General features: G+C 34.9%; 1 long non-coding RNA gene across 5 annotated transcripts in view; it reads right to left on the reverse strand.

The window, feature by feature from the left end:
* Positions 1-23,652, reverse strand: part of LOC137488230 (uncharacterized) — a 72,987-nt gene that overhangs the window by 39,911 nt on the left and 9,424 nt on the right. For 2 of the 5 annotated variants that reach the window (XR_015515402.1, XR_015515400.1), the window contains exons 1-2: positions 11,904-12,004; positions 1,796-1,856 (exon numbers count right to left, since the gene is read on the reverse strand). This is a non-coding gene — a long non-coding RNA (uncharacterized LOC137488230). Of the gene's footprint in view, positions 1-1,795; positions 1,857-11,812; positions 12,005-23,652 lie in introns of those variants that run through there. The other 3 variants (XR_015515404.1, XR_015515403.1, XR_015515401.1) reach the window with 2 other exon arrangements.

Below are 23,652 nucleotides of genomic sequence, written 5' to 3' on the forward strand. Positions count from 1 at the left end.
GTAAGTTATAATTAAAAAGTTATACTGCATTAGTTAATATGATTTAAATTAATGTTTTCTATTAATTTTGAAAGATGGCGACTTTAATGTTATATAGTTTGGTATATATACCTTCGGCTCACGGCTCTCAATGATATTTGGTTTTTGGCTCTTCATACGAAAACGTTTGGGCACCCCTGAATTAAACGTTAATTAAAAGTTAATTGGAGCAGGGTTTACAAAAACCACAACTTCCGTTTTTTTTTTTACTTCTTTATTCAATTTGTCATTCAATTGCTTTGTGCAGAAATGTCTTTTGTGAAACAGATGGAGGTACAGTCCGTTCTGTCAACCGCACACTACATGACAGCAACTACTCAAACGCCCACAAACTCTTTGTAAACCAAGAGTCGCTGTCATTGGCGAAGCAGTGGTGCAGTAGGTAGTGCTGTTGCCTCACAGCAAGAAGGTAGCTGGTTTGATCTTCGGCTCAATTGGCGTTTCTGTGTGGAGTTTGCATGTTCTCCCTGCGTTCATGTTGGTTTCCTCTGGGTGCTACAGTTTCCCCTACAGCCCAAAGACATGCGGTACAAGTGAATTGGGTAGGCTTAATTGTACGTAGTGTATGAGTGTGTGTGTAAATGTTTCCTAGAGATGGGTTACGACTGGAAGGGCATCCGCTGCATTAAAACGTGCTGGATAAGTGGGCGGTTCATTCCTCTGTGGCGACCCCGGATTAATAAAGTGACTAAGCAGACAAGAAAATGAATGAATGAGTCGCTGTCATTTCTGGAGGAGATTCGCAAACAAGACCAAGTTGTGAATTACTTCAGAAGAGCAGCACAATCAGACGAAGCATTATCCGGAGGACGAAAATGTGCCATATAGGAGGTTGGGGTCGTGATCTCGTTCCTTTCGAGTGCGCATGCACATTAGGGCATCCTGAAAAAATATGCAGATTTTGTTTGATTTAGACGTTTAGAAACTAAACTTATAAGGCAGTTGTTTTTTTAATTTTGTTGGTGGTTCTAAATATGTAATGTAGTTGTAAACAGTTTTGGAGAATTTGATGTTTCCCCATTCAGACAGAATGCCTGAGCATACTGTCCAAGAGGAGTTTTAAAAATGTCCACCAAGTGAAATGACTTGCCTTAAAGGACTTTGTTTCTACTCACTGATTTCTTTTATCTTTGCCATAATGACAATACATAATATTTTACTAGATATTTTTCAAGATACTAATATTAAGCTTAAATTGACAATTATGGGCTTAACTTGGTTAATTAGGTTAATTAGGCAAGTTAGGGTCATTAACCAAAACATTCTATAATGATGGTTTGTCCTGTGGACAACTGAAAGACAATATTGCTTAATAGGGCTTCATTGCTTAATATTGACCTTAAAAAAGTTTATAAAAAAAATTAAATTTATTCTAGCTGAAGTAAAACAAATCAGACTTTCTCCAGAAAAAAAAAATGTATTATAGGAAATACTGTGAAAAATTATAACTATTTGGAAAAGAAAACAAACTATAGTTCACCTCCCCCCTAAAAAAAGTGGTTCTTAACTTTGTGAATTTCTTTTTTCTGTCGAATGCAAAACAGGTATTCTGGAAAAGAAGCAGCCATTGATATCCACACTAGGAATAAAAAAATAAAAAAAATTTTTATATATTCTTCAGTATATTTTCCTTTGTGTTGAAAAGGTGAAAGAAACCCAAGGATGAGTGAATGATTTTTGTGTGAACTTTCCCTTTAAGGCTTATTGGTGTGTCACACTCAAGGCTCCAGTGGCACCGAGCGCTGTTGGACATTACCTCTATTCATCTGTCCACCTCTCTCTCCTTCCCCTCCTGGCTGTTTATGGACCCCAGCAGCCTAAAAACAGATCGATGGAAAAAATTGAGGGAGGAGAGGGGAAAAAAGGTAAACCTCTGTTCAGCTTTGGGGGAAACCTCCAAATATTAAAACACTGACAGGTATTTTACCGACCTGTTGCATAAGTGTACTACTGACATTCAGCAAGTGTGTTCAATTTCTTTTACTTCAACTTATGCTGTGTTTAGACTACACTTTGTCTACAATAAGGCTTCTTTATTCAACCAATTATTACTCGCCATGTTTAACGACCTACGTAATGTCATCTAGAAAGTCGTAATTATATCTCTTGCCCCTGGTTTATTGATAAATGGAGAGCACAGAAATTATGAAGCTTATAAATATGTATATATACAGTTGAAGTCAAAGTTATTAGCCCCCCTTTGAATTTTTTTTTCTTTTTTTAAATATTCCCCAAATGATGTTTAACAGAGCAAGGAAATTTTCACAGTATGTCTGATAATATTTTTTCTTCTGGAGAAAGTCCTATTTGTTTTATTTTGGCTAGAATAAAATCAGTTATTAATTTTTAAACACCATTTTAAGGTCAAAATTATTTGCCCCTTTAAGCTAATTTTTTCCCCAACTGTCTACAGAACAAACCATCATTTTACAATAACTTGTCTAATTACCCTAACCTGCCTAGTTAACCTAATTAACCTGGTTAAGCTTTTAGATGTCACTTTAAGCTGTATAGAAGTGTCTTGAAAAATATCTTGCAAAATATTATTTACTGTCATCATGGCAAAGATAAAATAAATCAGTTATTAGAAATGAGTTATTAAACTATTATGTTTAGAAATGTGTTGAAAAAAATCTTCTCTCTGTTAAATAGAAATTGGGGAAAAAATAAACAGGGGGGCTAATAATTCAGGAGGGGTAATAATTCTGACTGATTACTTTGTTTTCTTATCTTAGATTTTTGGGTCCCATTTTATATTAAGTGTCCTTAACTACTTATATAAAAATATAAATACAATCTACTTACTGTGTTCATAATGTATTGCAGAACACTTCTGGTGCTACTGAGATGGGATATAAACATCCATACACACTCATTCACACACATACACTACGGACAATTAAGCTTACCCAATTCATCTGTACAACATGTCCTTGGAGGATTTATAACGACCAGAGAATCAGGGCCATGTCTCATCCAAAAGACGGCGCTCACTCAGCAGTATAGAGTCCCCTTCACTATACTGGGGTGTTAGGATCCAAACAGACCACAGGTTGAGCACCCCCTGCTGGCCTCACTAATAACACCTCTCTGTCACCAACCTAGCTTTCCCATCTGGTCTACCATCCAGGTACTGACCAGGCACAGCCCTGCTTAGCTTTAGTGAGTAACCATGTGAGAGTGGCAGAGAGCAAGCTGCCAGCTATAAACAAATGATACCTGAACAAATGAAGACAGAACTTCCATCTGTTTCTATAAGTATGAGACTGATTTCATTCATTCATTCATTCATTCATTTTCTATTCAGCATAGTCCCTTTACTAATCTGGGGTCACCACAGCGGAATGAACCACCAACTTATCCAGCATATGTTTTACACAGCGAATGCCCTTCCAGCTGCAACCCATCTCTAGGAAACATCCATACACACTCATTCACACACATACACTGAGGACGATTTAGCCTACCCAATTCACCGCTACCGCATGTCTTTGGACTGTGGGGGTAACCGGAGCACCCTGAGGAAACCCACGTGAACATGCAAACTCCACACAGAAACGCCAACTGACCCAGCCGAGGCTCAATCCAGCGACCTTCTTGCTGTGAGGCGACATCATATGACAAAAATCTTGTAGATGTACTTCCAACTGAAATTGAATACAGAGTAGGGGGCGGGGCTTTCTTTTTGTGCATCATTCGCTCAGCACTCTAACAGTAAGAGGGGCGTGGCTAAGAATATTGTTGCTGAAGCGTTAAACTGACGTCAACAGCGAAGGACCGACGCTCCAAACGCAGAAGCAAATGTCATTTAAATGACTTTAAATGAAGATTACCAAAACAAAAATAAATTTTCAGTGTATTAACCTGCACAGAATATATGTTCACATAAAATAATAACAAAGCACGCTAGCAAAATAAACATAAATTTAGATTTCTTCGAGATGGAGAGGAGCCTACAACACATTATTTCTGACAGACATAGAACGGTGAACATAAAGAAAATGTGTTTATTACATTCCAGGCGATGTCCATGTCAAGAGCTGTGTATGTATGTTAGAGAGGAAGGTACAGATGTGTGTGAGGGCAGACATGAGAGAATGTGTTGGTGTATGAGGAAGGGAAGTATTCGACACATTCCAGTGCTATGGCTAGTGAATGATGTGATTCTCTCTTTCTCACACGCGGGTGTTGTTTTTAGACCCTTGCGCTGCTGTAAGGAGAGCAGGGTGCTGGTGGACCATTAATTTGGCCCAGCTGGATTCCTGTCATTGCTAATTGGTGTAAACGAGGGGAACTTGAGATTGGCAGGACACAAAAACACCCCCCTCTTTGCAGTAACGGGACAGTGGCAGGGGCTGGCCTGAGAAGTGGACCGGCCTCGAACTTATTAAGCCAGAGATGTTTATCTGACCATCTTCAGTCAGATGTAAGGCATAATTGTCAAGAGCTACAGTTGAGGCTGCAGGCAAAAAGGATGTCAATTGAACGCGTCGCTAATTTGGTCGAGACAAGCTGATGCAGTAAGAAGATTGTTATTTTTGCTTAAAGTTCCCTCGGGCGACACATGCAAATGAGAGGTTGCTTTCAAAGAAGTTTACTTAAAAAAAAACGAGGGTTGGCTTTTGAAGTCAGCTCTTTGCAAATACAGTGAGATATTTGACAAGAAAGATCAGGAAAAACTTTATTTTGATTGCCTGCAGCCAAATATTGTAAAAAAATGACAAATAAATGTAGTAATTGTGTTTGATAACCTTCTAGCACTAATGATTTTTGCTTTTTGTTCAAACTATATTTAAAATGAGCTGAATCAACACAAATCTTGCATTTTTGGGGTTGATTGTTTTAGGTTTAATCCACTCAAATTAACTTAATCGGTTTGTGTTGGGACAACATGAAGTATTTATGTGGAACCCAGCATTTTTTACAGTGCATTTCATCTGTATTACACTGCAAATCTCACATAACGGACTGAAATGATTAAAAAGACATTGACAGAAATTAATAGTGTGCATAGTACCCTGTAAATAAAGAATTTCTAAATAAAATGTTATGTTTTGAGTCCATTGCATTAAAGACAAAAATATAAGGTCATCGATTTTAGGAAGGCTGCTCACAAACTGTCGAAAGTGTGCAATCATACAAATACCTTGGCACAATTATTGACTCTAAACTTTCCTTTCATAAAAATTGTGAAATATTGTGTAAAGGGGGCACCAGTGACTATTCTGTTTGAAGAAGTTAAACCGATTCCATGTTGATTAACACATGATTATTTTTTTTACCATGCTTTTCTTGGATCTGTTATATCATTTACTTTATCGTGTCATGGTTTGGGAACCTTTCAGTTAAGAATGAAAACATACTAAGGCCCCGTTTACACAAATACGTTTTAGTTTTAAACCGCATAAGTTTTGCAACGCCCGAGTTTGGACAGAGCGTTTTATAAACGCTGGAGAGGCTGTTTTCATTCTAAAATGCTGCTGTGGATGGGGGAAATCTGATTGGGGCTTTTCCTCAATATTAAGTAGCCTACACACAGTTCAGTCCTGCATCCTCTCCTTGTAAGTTCAGGCTTCGCAAGTTTAATATGAAAAACAAACTCCCGAGGACACGTCAGGTAAATCTTCAAAGGGAAGAGTGTAATTTATAACCTTATTCACATCATCCTGGATGCGTTATTTCACTTTCTTAACAATAAAATTAAAAAATTATTTAAGGAACTGCTATTTTCATTTTGATATTAGCAACTTAACAAACAGCAGAAATGTTGAGGCGTCGTGCTGCATATATGAGCGTCATCTTAACTGTATGCTTATTTATAACAAAACGGAACCGATAACATCACTGCCTCCTTTCATTCTCATTAAAAATACGAAACATGCCCTCTCTTTTGCTGAATATCAGTTTTAATAATCAATAATGGCCATTATAAAAGTATAACGTACAATAAGTTTATACATTATAAGAAATAAAGGCAAGCAATCAGTCAATATACAAAACGTACATGGTTACATTATTTATTAACTTATCTCTGCGCTCAGCCAAAACACATTACCTGAGAACAAGTAATAGATTCAAAAGACCAAAGTCGGAGAATATGTTGTTAGATATAGACAACAAGATGAATTAAATATCACGTTTAACAAATATAGTGAGATTAGATCCAGTGGTAGATCCTTGATGAACAGTCCGACGAGCACAGCTCTCATCAGGCTAGATATGCTGCAGCGCATGCCAGAGAGTGTGTGTGTGGTCACGTGATGTGCGACAACGCTGGGTGAAACGCTAGTGCGGACACGGATCATTTTCATTCTTTAACGCCAGTTTAAAACTAAAACGTACAAGTGTGAACAGGGCCTAAATCAGTTAGTTGATGCTCCAGAGAGCTGACTGGGGTGTCACTGGCCAATCTGGAGGCTGTGTACACCAGAAGAGAGCTAAAGAGAATTACAAATTCAAAATTTAAGTGACACTACTCATCCCCTACACTCAGCTCCTTCCTTTTAGTCACAGGTTTTTAGTATCAAGCTGTAGAACTTAATGATATGAAAATAGTTTCATGCCAGCAGCCATTAGACATTTAAATAAGGCATAGACTAAGCAGACGTGTTTCTGTGATATGTGTATTTTACAATTTATCTAATGTTTTAAACAATCTGGGGGATGAACACTTGAAGAGATTACTTACTATTTTTCATTTATCAAAGAGAGAGTTTTAAATGTCTACAATACCTAACAAAAATCTTGTCGCCTATCCAAGGTTTAGGAACAACAAATAATAACTTGACTTCTAGCTGATCATTTGGTATCAGAAGTCGCTTATATGAAAAGGCCTCTAGATTACGCTTATATTACCAAAATAAAATACGATCATGCCTTGATTTTTAATGATTTCATCAGGGGCCTCATGTTTGAAGACTTGCGTGGAAATCATACTAAAACATTGCGTACGCACAAAGCTGTAAATGTGCGTACGCAGAAAAAAATTCAGATGTATGAAACACTGCGTACGCCGAATCTCACGCATATTCTTTTGTACATCCGAATGAACATGAAACTAAGCGCAACATGCACGAGCGCAAAACCCCTCCCTGCCTCCTCCCCCGTATGAATATGCTAATGACTCTACTTTGGCAAAACCCAACGAAAAAGCAAAGGCAAAAGCAAGCAAAAAGGGAAACTTTGAACAGAATGTGAAATGGAGGTGCTGCTTTCGGAGGTAGACCGGAGAAAAGCGGTGTTATTTGCAAGTTTGTTCTCCGGAATTAACAACAAAAGAAAAAAATAGAGTGGGAGAGTTTAGCTGATACGGTTAACACAGTTGGGTCTAAACATCACACTGAGTGAATTAAAAAAAGAAATAGTGTGATTTATATCTGTAAAATGTTGCAGTACCCTTAATAGTCTCAGTGGCGCAGCTAGTAAGATGCATGTCAACATGTTTTGACACGTTCGAGCATGAACTCGATTCGAATCCAGCGTCTGATGAACTCTTTCTTTTTTCCCCCGCTACATATCAGATTTTGCCAACTATTTATCACGAGAAAGACAAGTAGGAATCATTAATAAGTTTGTGCATCATATTTTATTTGCACATTTATTGAATGGAAATGTTTCTGATCCACGTATGCAAATTCATCTTCAGATAGTGTCTTTATAGCAATGTGCGTGCGGTAGATAGCTCAGATTACATTGGGAAAACAGGCGACCGCTTCAAATTGCGCTTTAATGTTTGGCTGGTCAACTGCATGGTATGGAAACCTTATATACCTGCTAGATGAACCCGTCTCATACAGCTGCCATTGCAAGGCTCAGACACTTTGTAGAGAGGAATTTAACACAACTGCTTCTAGGAGTCGCCAATGGAAATAAAACAGACACGCACAAAAAATGTGCGTACACCAGCCAGAAAGCTGGCGTGGAGCTGCGCACATTCCCACGTTCAGTTCATTGTTAGTAAATCCAAACGTGAGGGATTCTAAGCGTGAAACCTGGCGTACGCAAAGTTTTTGTGCGTACACAGCAGTGATACATGAGGCCCCAGGACAGTAAGGTCTGACGCTGCTTAGACAAAAGTCTTGTCACTGAACAGAAATAATGTCGAGTATAGAATATAAAGTCATGCTGCAGTGGAGAAAGAGTTAATATTGTGTCTGACTCCATCATGAGCTTGGAGGACTGCATTCATACATCTCTGCAATGACCCAAATCACTGATTAATAAAAAGTCATCTGGAATGGCAAAGAAAGAGTTCTTGCAGGACTCCCAGAGTTCATCAGGATTCTTTTGATTCATCTTCAAAGCCTCCTACTTCATCTTACTCCGGACATGCTCAATAATGTTCTGGTGATTGGGTTGGTGATTGGTCAAAACATGTTGCCATGCGCTTTACGAGCTACGCCACTCACGCTGCTGTCAATTGTGCTCTTTAGTTAATTTGTCTCTGTCAATCAAACAGTGATGGGCGGAAAGTTGCTCAAATAGCTTATTCCAACAAGGTGCGCTATTTGCACTTAGCCTAAATAGACACTCCAAAATCGTCATTTTACCCCCTTGCAGGGGCCCCAAGTGCACACATGCCCCTGGGCTGGTGCCCACAATGCCCATTGGTTAATCTGGCCCTGCTTTAAAACAGCAATTTGCATGATAAATAACTGATTGAATCACCGACACGTGAGGATGAGTATTTCACACTGTAGATGATGTCATACATAAAAGGGGCGGAGCCTGCGATAAACAATGTTAGTGAAGAACGAGGGTGTGTTTTACTTCAGAAGATAACTCAACTCAATATGTCTGCACCTGCTTGTTATCAGTCTGCCGTATTTTTATGTTTGTGTTATGACCGACAGTCATTCAGCTGCAGTCTTCTGGTCAAACTCCACTTTACACTTTTAGTTCAGACCCACTAACCTCTACACACTCTACAATAAGCACAATTTACTCTACAATTTTATTACTCGCGGAGGTGTGGAAGATATTCAACCTTGCTATTGGCTACATTTCAAAAAAGCTATTTAGTAGAATGCAATAATAACTTTGGAAGGCTCTTTTTAAGGGCCTTTATCAATTCAGTCAGATATCTGATCTCGAAAGTGTCTTCAGAGGTCAAAGGTGAGGTTTGTGTGTGAGTGTGTGGGTTTGAAGACACTATGGGAATGAACTCAACAGGAATGTCTGCGCACATCTGGGCTCCATGTGGACACAAGGGGACAGATCAGGAAGGCAGTGTCAGTCTTGACTAGACCAAAAGACAACACAGCCTGACTTGACAACCACTATCCATGGCCTCGTAAATCACCAACGCAATAATGCACACTCACACATATCACAGCCTATGTGACTTTTAGACCATACAAACCTCTTTTCTTCTACACAAAAGTGCAGTTTCAGCATGATTTGGTCTGTTTTAGCACTAGAGATTCTTGCACACAAATGCATTCACTTTGTTGGACACGATTAAAACTGCCTGTTTGAGAATTAAACATGGTTAAACTACAACAAAAACACACAGTTAACCACAAATCAACCAATCAATAGTTTAACCATGGTATTTTTAGTAAAACTAGAGGTTCTAGTGGTCACGCAAATGTGCCAAAAACAAGGTTACTTCACTTCTATTATAATACCACCATGATTAATTGTCTTTATTTTGTTCTTTTGCACATTTGTTTGACTTTTTTTTAAGTTTTTTTTTTTTTTTTTACTTTTACTTCAGGTTGTGTTAACTGATTTATTTTTTAGCAAAACAATCTGTATTTTTTCTGAAATTGTAATAATTCACAATTATTTCCTTTAATAAAAGCAACGTGACAAACTAATTTAAATTGTGCGCATTGTAATTTATTTATTTATTTATTATCAATAAATTGATAAATATATTTGTAGATATCACCAAGGACTGATCCTGGTAAATAAAGTCACAATATTTAAAAAATGCATAAATAAATGCAAAAATGCATAATTAAATGCATAAATAAATAAATAAATAAATAAATAAATAAATAAATAAATAAATTAATTAATTAATTAATTAATTAATTAATTAATTAAAGACAAGTGTTATTTTTCGGAAGGCAACAAATGCAAAGTACTGCATTTTGCAGATTTGCTTAAATAAAGTAACCCTGAATAATAATTAAATATGCAATTACATTTTATCAGACCGTCTTTGTTGGCTCTTAAAGCAACACTATTAAAAACACCAAGATTATTTGGAATAAATATTAAGCAGATACTATTTTTAAATAATTACAAAAATAGCCCAATTGGCTTATCCTGATAAATTAATGTGTCTTTAACATATTAGGCTAATTTAAATGTTTATATTGTAAATACAATGTTATAATAGTGTTAACAATAATGTTTATATTGTTTTTTTTTTCAAAACAAGGTGTGTTTTGCTAAAATGTAAATAATTCAGGATTATTTCCTTTCATAAAAGCAATATGCAATGCAGATGGTGAATTTTTATACAAAAGCGGATATTTTGAAACATCTGCATAGCCTTTAGTATAATAATAGATTCAATGTTGTTTTGACATTATTTAAACAAACTGTAATTTAAATACTGAGCATTGTAATTGATTTATAATAATAATAATAATAATAATAATAATAATAATAGTTCCTTAAATTTATATAGTGCTTTTCTGGACATTCAAAGCTCTTTACACATTGGGAAAATCTCCTTATCTCCTCATTTATTTAATAAATATCAATGTATTGATTTATATATTTGTAGTATTCACCAAAGATGGATCCTGGTAAACAAATCTGTCACAATATTAAAGTAAATAAATAAATACAAACAGACTAGGCATGGCATGATAACCTTGTTCAAGAGGTTAAATAAATAATAATTTAAATAAATAAGTTTAAATAAAGAAGTAAATAATATTTGACTAGATATTTTTAAGACACTTCTATACAGCTTAAAGTGACATTTAAAGGCTTAACTAGATTAATTAGGTTAATAAATAGTCAGGTTAGGGTAGTTAGGCAAGTTATTGTAATACAGTGGTTTGTTCTGAAGACCATCGAAAAAATAGCTTAAAAGGGCTTAAATTAGCTTAAAAGGGCTAATAATTTTGACCTTAAAATGGTTCATAAAACTAAAAAAAAAAATTAAAATTGCTTTTATTTTAGCCAACATAAAACAAATAAAACTTTTTTCCAGAAGAAAAAAATATTATCAGACAAACTAAGAAAATTTCCTTGCTCTGTTAAACATCACTTGGGAAATATTTTAAAAAGGAAAGGAAAATCAGAGGGGGCTAATAATTCTGACTTCAACATTGTCTGTGAATTTGTTTTGAGATTTTAAATGTCACATCCATAACGCTGGAATTGCTCTTAAATAAATAAATATATAACAGACAAGTGTTATTTTTTGGAAGGCAACGAATGCAAAGTACTGTATTTTGCAGATTTTCTTACCCTTGAATAATTATTAAATATACAACTACAGTTCATTCACACCGTCTTTGTAGGTTATTAAAGCAAAGGTTATTTGGATTAAATATTAACCAGATACCATTGTAAATGACTACAAAAAACCCTTGCCTTATCCCAATAAATGATGGTGTCCTTAACATATTAGGCTAATTTAAATGTTGAAAATGTCGGGTCGAATTTCTCAGGAAAGCTTCATGTTCATTTTTTACCTCACGTGTCAAGGCCGTTTAACAGATTAGCTAACGTTAGCATGAAAAATGGAAAGGTCTAACCGTTGGTAACCCCTTAAAAAGAACCAGTTGACGTTACAACTTACACTACAAAAAGCCAGCGTCCAACAGGGGAAAACAGGACCCGAAGCACAAGTGCAGACGATATTTAGTAAGTTCGTAGGAACATTTTCTTACTGTTTACATCCGATCTGGTGTGGTGATCATTGGCGATTAAAAATCAGCTGATTCTTCAGATGGCCAGTGTTGTAAAACTGACGATGAAATTTAACTAATCCGCAGATCAACAACAGATGGCGATATAAAGATCATTCAGCACGAGGAAATCAGTCCAAAGGGTCTATAATGATGACATTGTATTTTAATTCGGAATAAATGTAACCTGTACAATTTTTTTTCACTCAAACACAATATTAGCCTAGTCATGTAGAACATTTTAGCAATAATAACAAGATGGTGGACACGTTTAGAGATCGTTCTCTTCATTTTTACTCGCTACCATCACCACTATCAGTTATTGTTACATTCTACCAGGAACGTACATTATCTGTCACTGAAATAAAAACATAAATACAGGTAATAAAAAGTATTTTATGCCCAAAATTTTGGAAATTTCTGTGAGTTGTTGTGTAAAGGAGTCATTTATTTCGTTTTCAGACCTTTTTTCCTTTTATTAAAAACACTTTACAAATGTACAAACCCTACCATTGTCCTTATGTCCTCAGTAGGCATGGGACAACCATTTTCAAGATATACCGCGGTATGGAAAAGTCAAGGTTTTAAAACCACCAAAATGTTCTGTAATACCGTTCCTAAGGTAAGATTTTTTTTATTTACATTTTTTTTTAGGACAACAGTATCTCCAGCAGAAAAAAATATCCAAAGAAGCCATTTTAAATTGTAAAGAAATATGTGTTTTTAAAACTAATTAAGACAGCAGAAGTCAATGAATAATGGATTAATTATTTAGCCTGACATTTTTACTGTTACAAAATATTTTAAAAATCTTTCAAAAAATAAAATATATTGTTTTCAAAGGTGGATTTTTTTTTAACCCAGACATTTAAAAGAAATATATGTTAAAGCAGTAATCACAATACTGTGATAACAAGAAACCATGATATTTTTATTTAAGGTTATCATAGCGTCAGAATGTTATACCGGCCCATGCCTAGTCTTCAGCCCAATTAAACCTACAGCTTTAAGAGTTTTATTATCCTAAAAACTGTTATTTAGAAGAAAAAACATCAGGAATAGCAAGTTTAAGTTGTTATCTTTCACATCAATTGATTAAAAACATGAAATCATGATTAACACATATATAATACAAATAAATGTACAATTTTGCTCATGTTTGTGTTAGTCCTGACTCCTGTCACATTTGCATTACATTTAACATAAAATATGCAAGACTGATTTGGAAGGGACATCATTTGACGTAGAAGAAGCTGACAGTGATGAAGAATGCGCTCTATCATTGAATCAAATGGTTTTATGCTTGTTTTGTATAATTTTTTAAGGTCGACAAACGTTAAAGTCAGACCCAGTCACATTGTTTATAAGGGAAAATGTACGTTTCTGGTAAAATGTCCCGTTTTCTATAACAAAAACATCATATAACTTACAATTTACATGGAGATTGGAGACCATTTTTCATTTATTCTTTTATTTTCTTTTTGACTTAGTCCCTTTATTAATCTGGGGTCGCCACAGTGGAATGAACCGCCAACTTATCCAGCATATGTTTTACGCAGTGGATACCTCTCCAGCTGCAACTCATAACTGGGAAACATCCATACAAACTCATTAACACACATACACTACGGACAATTTAGCCTACCCAATTCACCTATAACACATGTCTTTGGACTGGTAAGGGAAACCAGAGCACCCGGAGGTAACCCACGCCAACATGTGGAGAACTCTACACTGAAACGCCAACTGACCCAGTCGAGGCTCAAACCAGCGACCTTCCTGCTGTGATCTGATTGTGCTACCCATTGCACCACCATGACGCCCACAACTTATTATGCTAAAATTTATTAGCCACAGTCTAATAGAGAAACTATGAATGTTAAAAGTGGTCTCCATGTTTCCATATACCCCCTTACTAAAGTTAGTTGCACTTTTTGTAAAGGGCTGCATATAATAGCCTATTTAATAAAGGGATTAACTGATTTCATCTCAAAATAGAAATTAAATACAGAACTTACATGTACTTATGTCATTTTTGGCTAGATTTTTTTATTTAAATTGAATAAATTTCCCATATTTTAACTCGATATTAAAACATAATATTCTTTTGCACCGCTGATTAAACCAATTGATTAATTTAACTACTGATTTAACTATTTACTAATTTAACTGAAAACTAATTTAATTGAACTTAAAAAGGAAATTGACATTGGAAAATAATATATATATATATAACTAAATCCATATGCAGGTTTTAAAGCATTTAGGCCAACTCTATATCGTGAGTTCAAGGTATAATGAACCACCTCACAGACAGAGACTGCATTTGACTGCGACTCTGAGGCCTATGGTGACGAGAACACCAGCTTTCTGTTTTGTTGACACAGTGATCAAGCCAAGATCAATCTGCCTCTGAAAGGAAAATTTAATCATGCTGTTCGGCTGTCGTTGTCTCTGTCTGGCCTAATCAGCAGCCATTTTACCTTCACCCACAGCATGCCATAGAGCAAAGTCCAGTCCTTTATCAGCCTGTAACCTGCACACTATGAATGCTCCCTGTGACACTCGCTCGCTCTCTTTCCCGCTCTTGTTTATGTTCTTTTGCTGGCTCAGTTTCTTCACCGAAACCTGTCCTAGACGGAGAGCCAATGGAGTGACAGTAACATGTGCTCAAAATAGCACATGGGCTGTTTGAAGTAAGAATACACTGAGAATACTGTAGTACTTTACGGTTAAATGAGTAGTAATTAACACTAATTACACATGCAGTACTTAAAAGAGAGATTAAAGTTTTAATTAATCGCTTATTTTTTTTAGTTTGGTTTTTATTTATTCAATATAAATGGCAACTGTCCCACTTTATCTTAATGTAAGTACCTGTAATAATAAAATAATTGTACTTATGGTGTTTGTGTTATACTGCAAAACACTTTTGTTGCTATTGAGGTGGCACACGGGCAGTGGTGGAAAGAGTACTTAAAAAAATACTCAAGTAAAAGTACCATTACTAGCCCAAAAATGTAGTGCCGTAGAGTAAAAGTATCTGTTGTATATATTACTCAAAGTCTGAGTAAAAAGCAGCCCTTTTAAAAGTACTCAAAAGTAGAGGGTAGTAAGTATTACACAGTAAAAAGTTGATGCGTTTGCATGCAGTTTGTGCAGGGATGTGTAAACGTAACATTCTGTAGTGCGGTCATTTATCTTCCTGTTTTCCTTCCTTCGTTTGTTCGTTCTGTTCTTCCTTTTTTCTTTCATTTCTTCATTTTTTTCCTTCATTCCTCCCTTCATTCGTTCACTCATAAATTTGTTCTTTTGTTCTTTCCTTCCTTTGTTCTTTCATTCGTTCGTTCGTTCAGTCCTTCCTCGAATCCTTCCTTTATTCATTTGGTCCTTCCTTTATTAGTTTGCTCCTTCCTTCCTTCATTTGGTCCTTCCTTCCATTCCTTGTTTAGTCCTTTCTTCATTTAACTCTTCTTTCGTTTCCATTTATTGATTGTTTAAGGCTGTTTGGTGGTTTCATTCATAATACAGTTAATATCAATTAAGAAAAAATATTTATTTACTAATTTAACTTTTCTCTGTTAAATTAGTGCCTCTGTCCTGTTGCGCTTCAGCAAAATTTAGCATCACAAACAAAAGTAACACATTGTGTCATATAACATTTATCAATCAATCAGCGCGGGTGTCAAGGCAGAATTTCAAGTGCTACCAATCATTTTAAATAGAGACATGGTGAATCATTTAAAGAAATAAAAATGTTAAGTTCAGAGAACTTAAAATATGAATAAAAATTTTTTTGCTGTCTAATAAGTAAGTTAAACACACCTATTTAAGTTTTGATGCCAAAACTTGGTATTTTAAGTAAGGTCAAGTTATATTAACTTCATATATTTAGTAATGACAACAGCAGGGTTTGCAGTGTATGTGTTGACGCTCCACTAGGCTATTGGCACCGACAGTGAAATGTTTTTCAAAGAAATGCTTTTTAACAAGAAGAACATTTTATCAATCCACAAATATTTACTGTAAAGATTATTTTAATAAATGAACGAATCCTATGCATGTTTTAAAAATGAATGTTTGATCAATCTACTTATGTAAGATTTTTTTAACAACTTCAACAAAACAGAAACAACTTAATTGTTTTATGTTCAATCCACTTAAATTTGTAAAAACGATTAAGTTAACTGATTTGTGTTGGGACAACATGAAGGAACTGTGTGGATTTTTTACAGTGCGTTAAATGTTCCTCACTGAACCATTTATGGCAAAAAAGGAAGATGTTTTGCATGCATTGTTAAACAAAAGTACTCTAAAATAAATGCAGCTCTAATAAATACAGTCCATCAAGTGATGCGTTTAAATGTTGGCACATCGTAGTTGACTCAGCAGTTGACTCGAAACCGCATTCGTACTAAATAAAGTCACACTGTACTTTCCTTTTCAAAAAAAGAGTACATTTTATTGATATGCAAATGCTTCAAATGAAAGCCTGTCAGACAGTCTCCTAATGACTAACATGCAAATGGCTCATTTATCACCAGAAATGACTCAAACGTCAGCGCTCATAAAGAGTAAAAAAAGAAAAAGAAAAAAAAAAGAGTGTGTAAATCCATCCGCCTCAGGGCACACCTTGAAAAAAAAAAAACCTGACACCTAAGCAATCGCCTGTGGCTTGAACAGGGTGTTGCTCTGTAAGGACCATGCGAGCAGGTCTTTAAAACACCCGCTAAAGTCAACAAAACACACCACTCCTACAGGATACAGTTAAGGATGCTGCGTTCTGCATTTGCATAGCACATCTTCTGTGCCAGCCAAGCACATACTTTAGATCTCCCTCTTTCTTCCTTATTTACTTCTCTAAAATTCACTTTTCCCTACATCAGGGGTGCCCAAAATTTGTCACATGAAAAGACCGAACACCAAATATCATTGATAGCCTTGGGCCGAAGATAAACACACCAAACTATTTACATTAAAGTTGCCATGAGTAATTTCCTAATATGATTTTTTCAGCCTGATCTCACGAGAAAATGTAAGTATTTTACGTTTTGTCAGTTTAGTGGCTAATTCATACGAATTTGTACCAGTTCAGTCGTAACCCACCCCTAAACCCAACCGTCATTGGGGGATGAGCAAATCGTACTTAATTGTACGAATTAGATCGTACAAATTCATGCGAATTAGCCTCTAAATCAAAAAGTTACGAATTGCCGTGAGATTGTGTTGTTGTTTTTTTCATAATATTTAAAAAATTTTATTATTTTACTTTGAATCGTATTAACTAATGCAGTTAACTTTTTTAAATTATAACTTATTCCAATAAAAACATAAACAATATTTATAACACAGTGGAGTTCAATGCTGGATACACTAGTCAAGCAGAATCTGCCTTTGCCTTGATTCACTCACAAAAGTCTCTGCATTGTCCTCTATCCGTCGTATGTACATTTTAAACTAAATCTGATTAATTTACATCCTTTAAATCGAAACATTTCATATCAGATAGCTTTTTTTAGTTTAACAATAAAACAAACAAATAAAAGGAAATATTACATTTGAAATGACAATCTCTAAACCAATCTCAGATGGGATAGCAGGCTAAATCAAAGGTTACCATGCATGGGCCAACTTTGGCCTGCTCTACATCTTTTCTCTTTCCCCCACTTTAGCTCTTGTGCATATTCCAGATTCTCTGTCTATTCAGAAACAGTTGCAATTTTATTTAAACTGACATAACACACACAGTAGATGTACAAATTATTAGGCCCATGTTTATTTTCCCCCAATTTCTATTTAATAGTTGTATTAACTCATTTCTAATAACTGATTTATTTTATCTATGTCATGATGACAGTACATCATATTTGATTAGATATTTTGAAGATACTAGCATTTAGCTTAAAGTGCTATTCAAAGGCTTAACTAGGTTAATTAGGCTGGTTAGGGTAATTAGGCAAGTCATTGTATAACAGTGGTTTGTTCTGTAGACACTCGAAAAAAGGGGGCTAATAATTTTGACCTTAAAATGTTTTTTTTTTTTATTATAAGCTGCTTTTATTCTAGCTGAAATAAAACAAACAAAACTTTATAGAGAAAAAAAAAAACATTTTAGGAAATACAGTGAAAAATTCCTTGCTCTGTTAAACACCATTTGGGAAATATTTGATAAAGAACTCACAGGAGGGCGAATAATTATTACTTCAACTGTATGTTTTTACAGATATATTTAAATGCAGAACATTAAAGTTGGCATAGAGATGGCATTAAAGTATAATTTAATTTAGTTTACACCATAAATGCTGTCAGTATATTCCACAGCACACTGTTTTTCATATTTTTCAGTATTTCAAACACAACACAAGAATGAATTTTCATTACGGGGGATAAAGTTCAAATGATTATGTATAAGACAATACAGTTGTCACGGTGGTGCAGTAGGTAGCACCATCACCTCACAGCAGGAAGGTCGCTGGTTTAAGCCCCAGCTGAGTCAGTTGCCATTTCTGTGTGGAGTTTGCATGTTTTCCCCGTGTTCGTGAGGGTTTCCTCAGGGTGCTCCGGTTTCCTCCACAGTCAAAACACATGCGCTATAGATGAATTGAGTAAGCTAAATTGGCCGTAGTGTATATGTGCGAATGAGAGTGTATGGGTGTTCTTCAGTGTTGGGTTGTGGCTGGAAGGGCATTTGCTGTGTAAAACATATGCTGTATAAGTTGGCGGTTAATTCCTCTGTGGTGACCCCAGATTAATAAAAGGATTAAGCCGAAAGAAAATGACTAAACCAATGAATAATTTAATAATACATTCATTCATTTTCTTTTCGGCTTAGTTCCTTTATTAATCTGGGGTCGCCACAGCGGAATGAACCGCCAACTTATCCAGCATATGTTTTACGCACTTTGGACTGTGGAGGAAACCAGAGCACCAGAGGAAACCCGCACCAACAAGTGTGTTAACAACTTAACAACCAAGTTCAATAAGTTCATTCATTCATTTTCTTTCCAGCCTTCCAGCTGCAACCCAGTATTGGGAAACACCCATACACACTTATTCACAGACACACACACTCATACACTACGGCCATCCAACTCACCTATAGTGCAAGCCTTAGGAATGTAGAGGAAACCGGAGCACCTGGAGGAAACCCACGCCAACACAGGGAGAACATGCAAACTCCACACAGAAATGCCAACTGGCACAGCCAGGACTTGAACCAGCGACCCTCTTGCTGTGAGGTGAGAGCCACTGAGCCGCACAAAACAATAAGCGCTCCTTTTATAATATAAAGTGCAGTACTATGCTTTTGACATTTAATTTAAAGGGATAGTTCACCAAAAATGTAACTTCATGATATGTTAATTCGCAGGTGGAAACAAAAAGACGTGAGAAGCGATAGAGATGTAAGTTATTTTATGCTTCAATGTCTCTTATCAGTGTCTGCTGCATTATCAGCTGAATATGGCTCATAACAGCCTAGATTAATACTGCAGGAGCGGAAGTTATTACTCACCTTCATGCAGTCCAGTAAAAGGCCGGCGTCACAACTGTGATGTTTTTCCACTATCAGCATCTGCACTGTGTAGCACCTGTCGCACTTTCAGAACAGCAGATGAAATAAAAAATATATGGCATGTAAAGCAATAAAGAAGTGCACTTGTATACTCTTATATAAAGGTGAAAAAAAAAGATTTTCTAATTATTAGAAAAAAAAGTTAAGGTAACTCAAACCGTTTGATCAAACCGATTGCAACAAACCATTTAAGTTCAAAAACTAATCCTAATGAGTACTGTGAACTTACTCCACTTGAGTAAACGAAGCAATTTGAGCCCAGTAAAAGCCAATAAATGAAGAGAACTCAAACCAACTGAGTACTGTAAAACCCAATAAGTTAAGGCAACTCAAACTGTTTGGGAAAACCCATTGTGACAAACCATTTGAGTTAAAAACTAATCTATGAGTACTGTGATGAGCACTTGATAACTTAAAACATTTGTTACTAATAATACTCTAAATGTTTGACGATATACATATAAATAATGTACAGTTGAAGTCAAAGTTATTAGGCCCCCTTTGATTTTTTTATTTTTTAAATATTTCCCAAATGATGTTTAACAGAGCAAGGACATTTTCACAGTAAGTCTGATAATATTTTTTCTTCTGGAGAAAGTCTTATTTGTTTTATTTAGGCTAGAATAAAAGCAGTTTTTAATTTTTTTAACACCATTTTATGGTCAAAATTATTAGCCCTTTTTAAGCTATATATTTTTTTAGATAGTCTACAGAACAAACCATCATCATACAATAACTTGCCTATTTACCCTATCCTGCCTAGTTAACCTAATTAACCTAGTTAAGCCTTTAAATGTCACTTTAGTCTGTAAAGAAGTGTCTTGAAAAATATCTAGTAAAATATTTTTTACTGTCATCATGGCAAAGATAAAATAAATCAGTTATTAGAGATGATTTATTAAACTTTTATGTTTAGAAATGTGCTGAAAAAATCTTCTCTCTATTAAAGAGAAATTGGGAAATAAAATAAACGGGGGCTAATAATTCGGACTTCAACTGTGTTTATGACTGTATTTTTAGGTTTACAGTATTCAAACCATTTGGTTTTAAAACTTAAATGGTTTAGCAATCGGTTTCCTCAAACAGTTTGAGTTATCTTAACTTATCGGGTTTTACAGTTTATGTTTTTGACATTGCATCTAATGCAAGTATTATAAATATAATTTAATTATATGGTTTATTAATTCATCTGTGGAAACAAAAGAAAGTGTTTTTGTTTTGAAAATATTTTGCAGTCTACTGGCTCAAAACAAACCTCAGAAAAAAAATTCTTATAAAAACATTTGCAATGTTAATAGAGTTTCTTTGCTATAGTTTCTGTTGTGAACCGTCAAACTAAGATCAAAACAGCCGGAGTTCCCAATTAGGTCACAAAGAAAAAGCGTTGTTCCAGTTTAGTCATGATGGGAAGGGCCTCTGCTCCTTGTCTCTAATTTGCCCTTGTGTTACTATGGAAACCATATCAGTGGCTTATTGGCGTATCTTATCAGCCTAGTGCCCCAACAGCAAGGTCCCTTTGTGTTTCTCATGAAGAAATAACTACTATAGATTCCCACCGAGACCCAGGGCAGAGTCTACTTTACATGCTCTCTCTCTCTCCAGCTCTGTCTATCTCTCATCCTTCCCTCGCTTTTGCATGTGATCCGCTCTGCCTTTGAAAGAGTGACGTGACAAGAGAGAATGGCTTCACAGTTCTCTGCGATAAAACAAAAACGCAACCGCGGCTTGAGTTCTGGCCACCATCACTCTTCTCTCAAAGGAGAGACGTAATGACACCAGATGAGACGGGTGGGATATTTCACACTGAAACAGAAATAAAATGCATGCTTATAATTGTGGTTGTGAAATATTTTAGGTTCTTGACGTATAAATGATGCATAACCGGATGTTCTTGGGACAATAAAAGGTGATAGGGTTATTATCCTGGCAGATGGAAGATGTCTGCAGTGTTTGGTTATATTGCATATGCTCATTTTACAGTAAGGGTCTCTCTTCAGATTGCTTTATTTAGATTTGCTATGGACACTTTTATTAAAATTTTATTTCTGTCATGATTTAATAGCCCTTTGTTTAATCCAAATTTAGTTTCTTTCTTCTGTTTAACAAAAATACACACTCTAAAAAATGCTGGGTTGTTGTACCCAATTGTTGAATCAAATCTAAACTGTTGGGTTATAAAGTGTAATTAAAAAATGTAGCAAACATTGAGTTTGTCTATATTTGACCCAATGTTGCATTACAACAACCCAGAATGCAAGATATTCCTAAATATGTTGGAAACAAGAAGCCTTTCATAGTATTTTAAACTGTTTAAACTAACAAGTTTACACTGAAAAAAAATATTCAAAGATGATTCCTTGGATTTACAATTTTTTTTTACGTTAAGTGGTTGTAAACAATTTGTTTGTTTAAATTCAGCCCAAATAAATTAAGTTGAACATTATTAAATTGAATTTGTTTGTTTAAATTCAACACAAATAAATTGTTTGCAACAGTTCTGGATGCAACACTTTTTTTCAATGTACATTAAACATTAGGATTTTAATTATTATCAGGTTAGTAAAATATCAGGACAAGCTAAAAATATACAAAACTGTTGACTTATCAAGCTAAATTTATACAACTCTACATTATTTTCTAGCAGTAACTTCTTATATAAAAATAATAAAGAACCCACACTGTAAAACCCAAGAAAAAGTTTGAAAAATAATCCTAATGAGTACTTTGAACTCACTCTATTTGAGTAAACGAAACAATTTGAGCACTGTAAAACCCAATAAATGAAGAGAACTCAAACCAACGGAGTACTGTAAAACCCACTAAGTTAGAGCAACTCAAACTGTTTGAGGAAACCGATTACTACAAACCATTTATGTTAAAAAGTACTGTGTACTATGAATTTACTCCATTTAAGTTGAAGTAATGAGTTATTTAATTACCTCATTGCCTTCAACAATGAGTTTTAAAACTCTTTTCAAATTAGTAGAAATAACTATCAATAAATTTTGAGTTAACTACACTCATTTCATTTGATAAAGTTGACTGCTGGGTTTTACTGGGTTTGGCATTTGTGTTCATCATTAAATAAATTAGTATTATATTACCTATAACAGCTGATAAAAAGGATGAAAAAAATGATACAAACTTTTAAAACAACAAATAATATTTTTTAAACAAGATATTTCTACCTAGAGGAGATTTATCATAAATATTTACTTGAAAAAAACAACAACCCACAATTGAGGTATTTCCACTAGTGTCACATTTATATTTTCACAATTTGATTTAGATGTTATATATTTTAGATATAATACGCTCTAATAAATGCTGGGTTGTTGTAACTCAATATTGCATGAAATCTAAACTTTTGGGCTATAAAAGGGTAACTAAAAAACAAACAAACCCAACATTGAGTTTGTCCAGATTTGTCCTGATATTGCATTACAACAACCCAGAGTGCAAGATATTCTTAAACATGTTGGAAACAAGAAGCTTTTCATAGTATCTTAAACTATTTAAACTAACAAGTTTAAATGAAACTTCATGAATTTATCATCAAGTTAGTAAATTATCAGGCCAAGCAAAACATATACAAAACTGTTACCAAGCTAAATTGATACAATTCTATATCATTCTCCAGCAGTGCACCCAATAAACCCAAAACAACGCTGTTTTCTGGCATTTATGTTTGTCATTAAATAAATAAGCATTATATTACCCCAACAGCTGATCAAAAGGATGAGAAAATGACACCCAAACTTTTACAACAAAAGATATTTCCACCTAGGGGAGATTGATCATGGAAATTTACTTGAAAAAAACACATTGAGATTTTCCACTAGTCTCACATTTATGTTTTAGCAATTTGTTATTACAATGAACTCCAAAGCATATCTGAGATTTCTTTTAATAAGTAAAGAACATAACAAACATTCAGAGAAGATACTATGCTTTATTTAGTTTGGCTATAGACTCAACATTAATTGTTTTCAAGTTAATATATGTAGTAAGCCATCACTTAATTGCCCTCTGTGTAATCCAAATTGAGTTTCTTTCTTCTATAATACACGCTCTAAAAAGTCCTGGGTTGTTGTAACCTAATATAACAACCTAGAATGCAAGATATTCTTAAACATGTTGGAAACAAGAAGACTTTCA

Source organism: Danio rerio, chromosome 18 (assembly GCF_052040795.2).
Source record: "Danio rerio strain M-AB ecotype USA chromosome 18, GRCz13ab, whole genome shotgun sequence".
Taxonomy (NCBI): domain Eukaryota; kingdom Metazoa; phylum Chordata; class Actinopteri; order Cypriniformes; family Danionidae; genus Danio; species Danio rerio.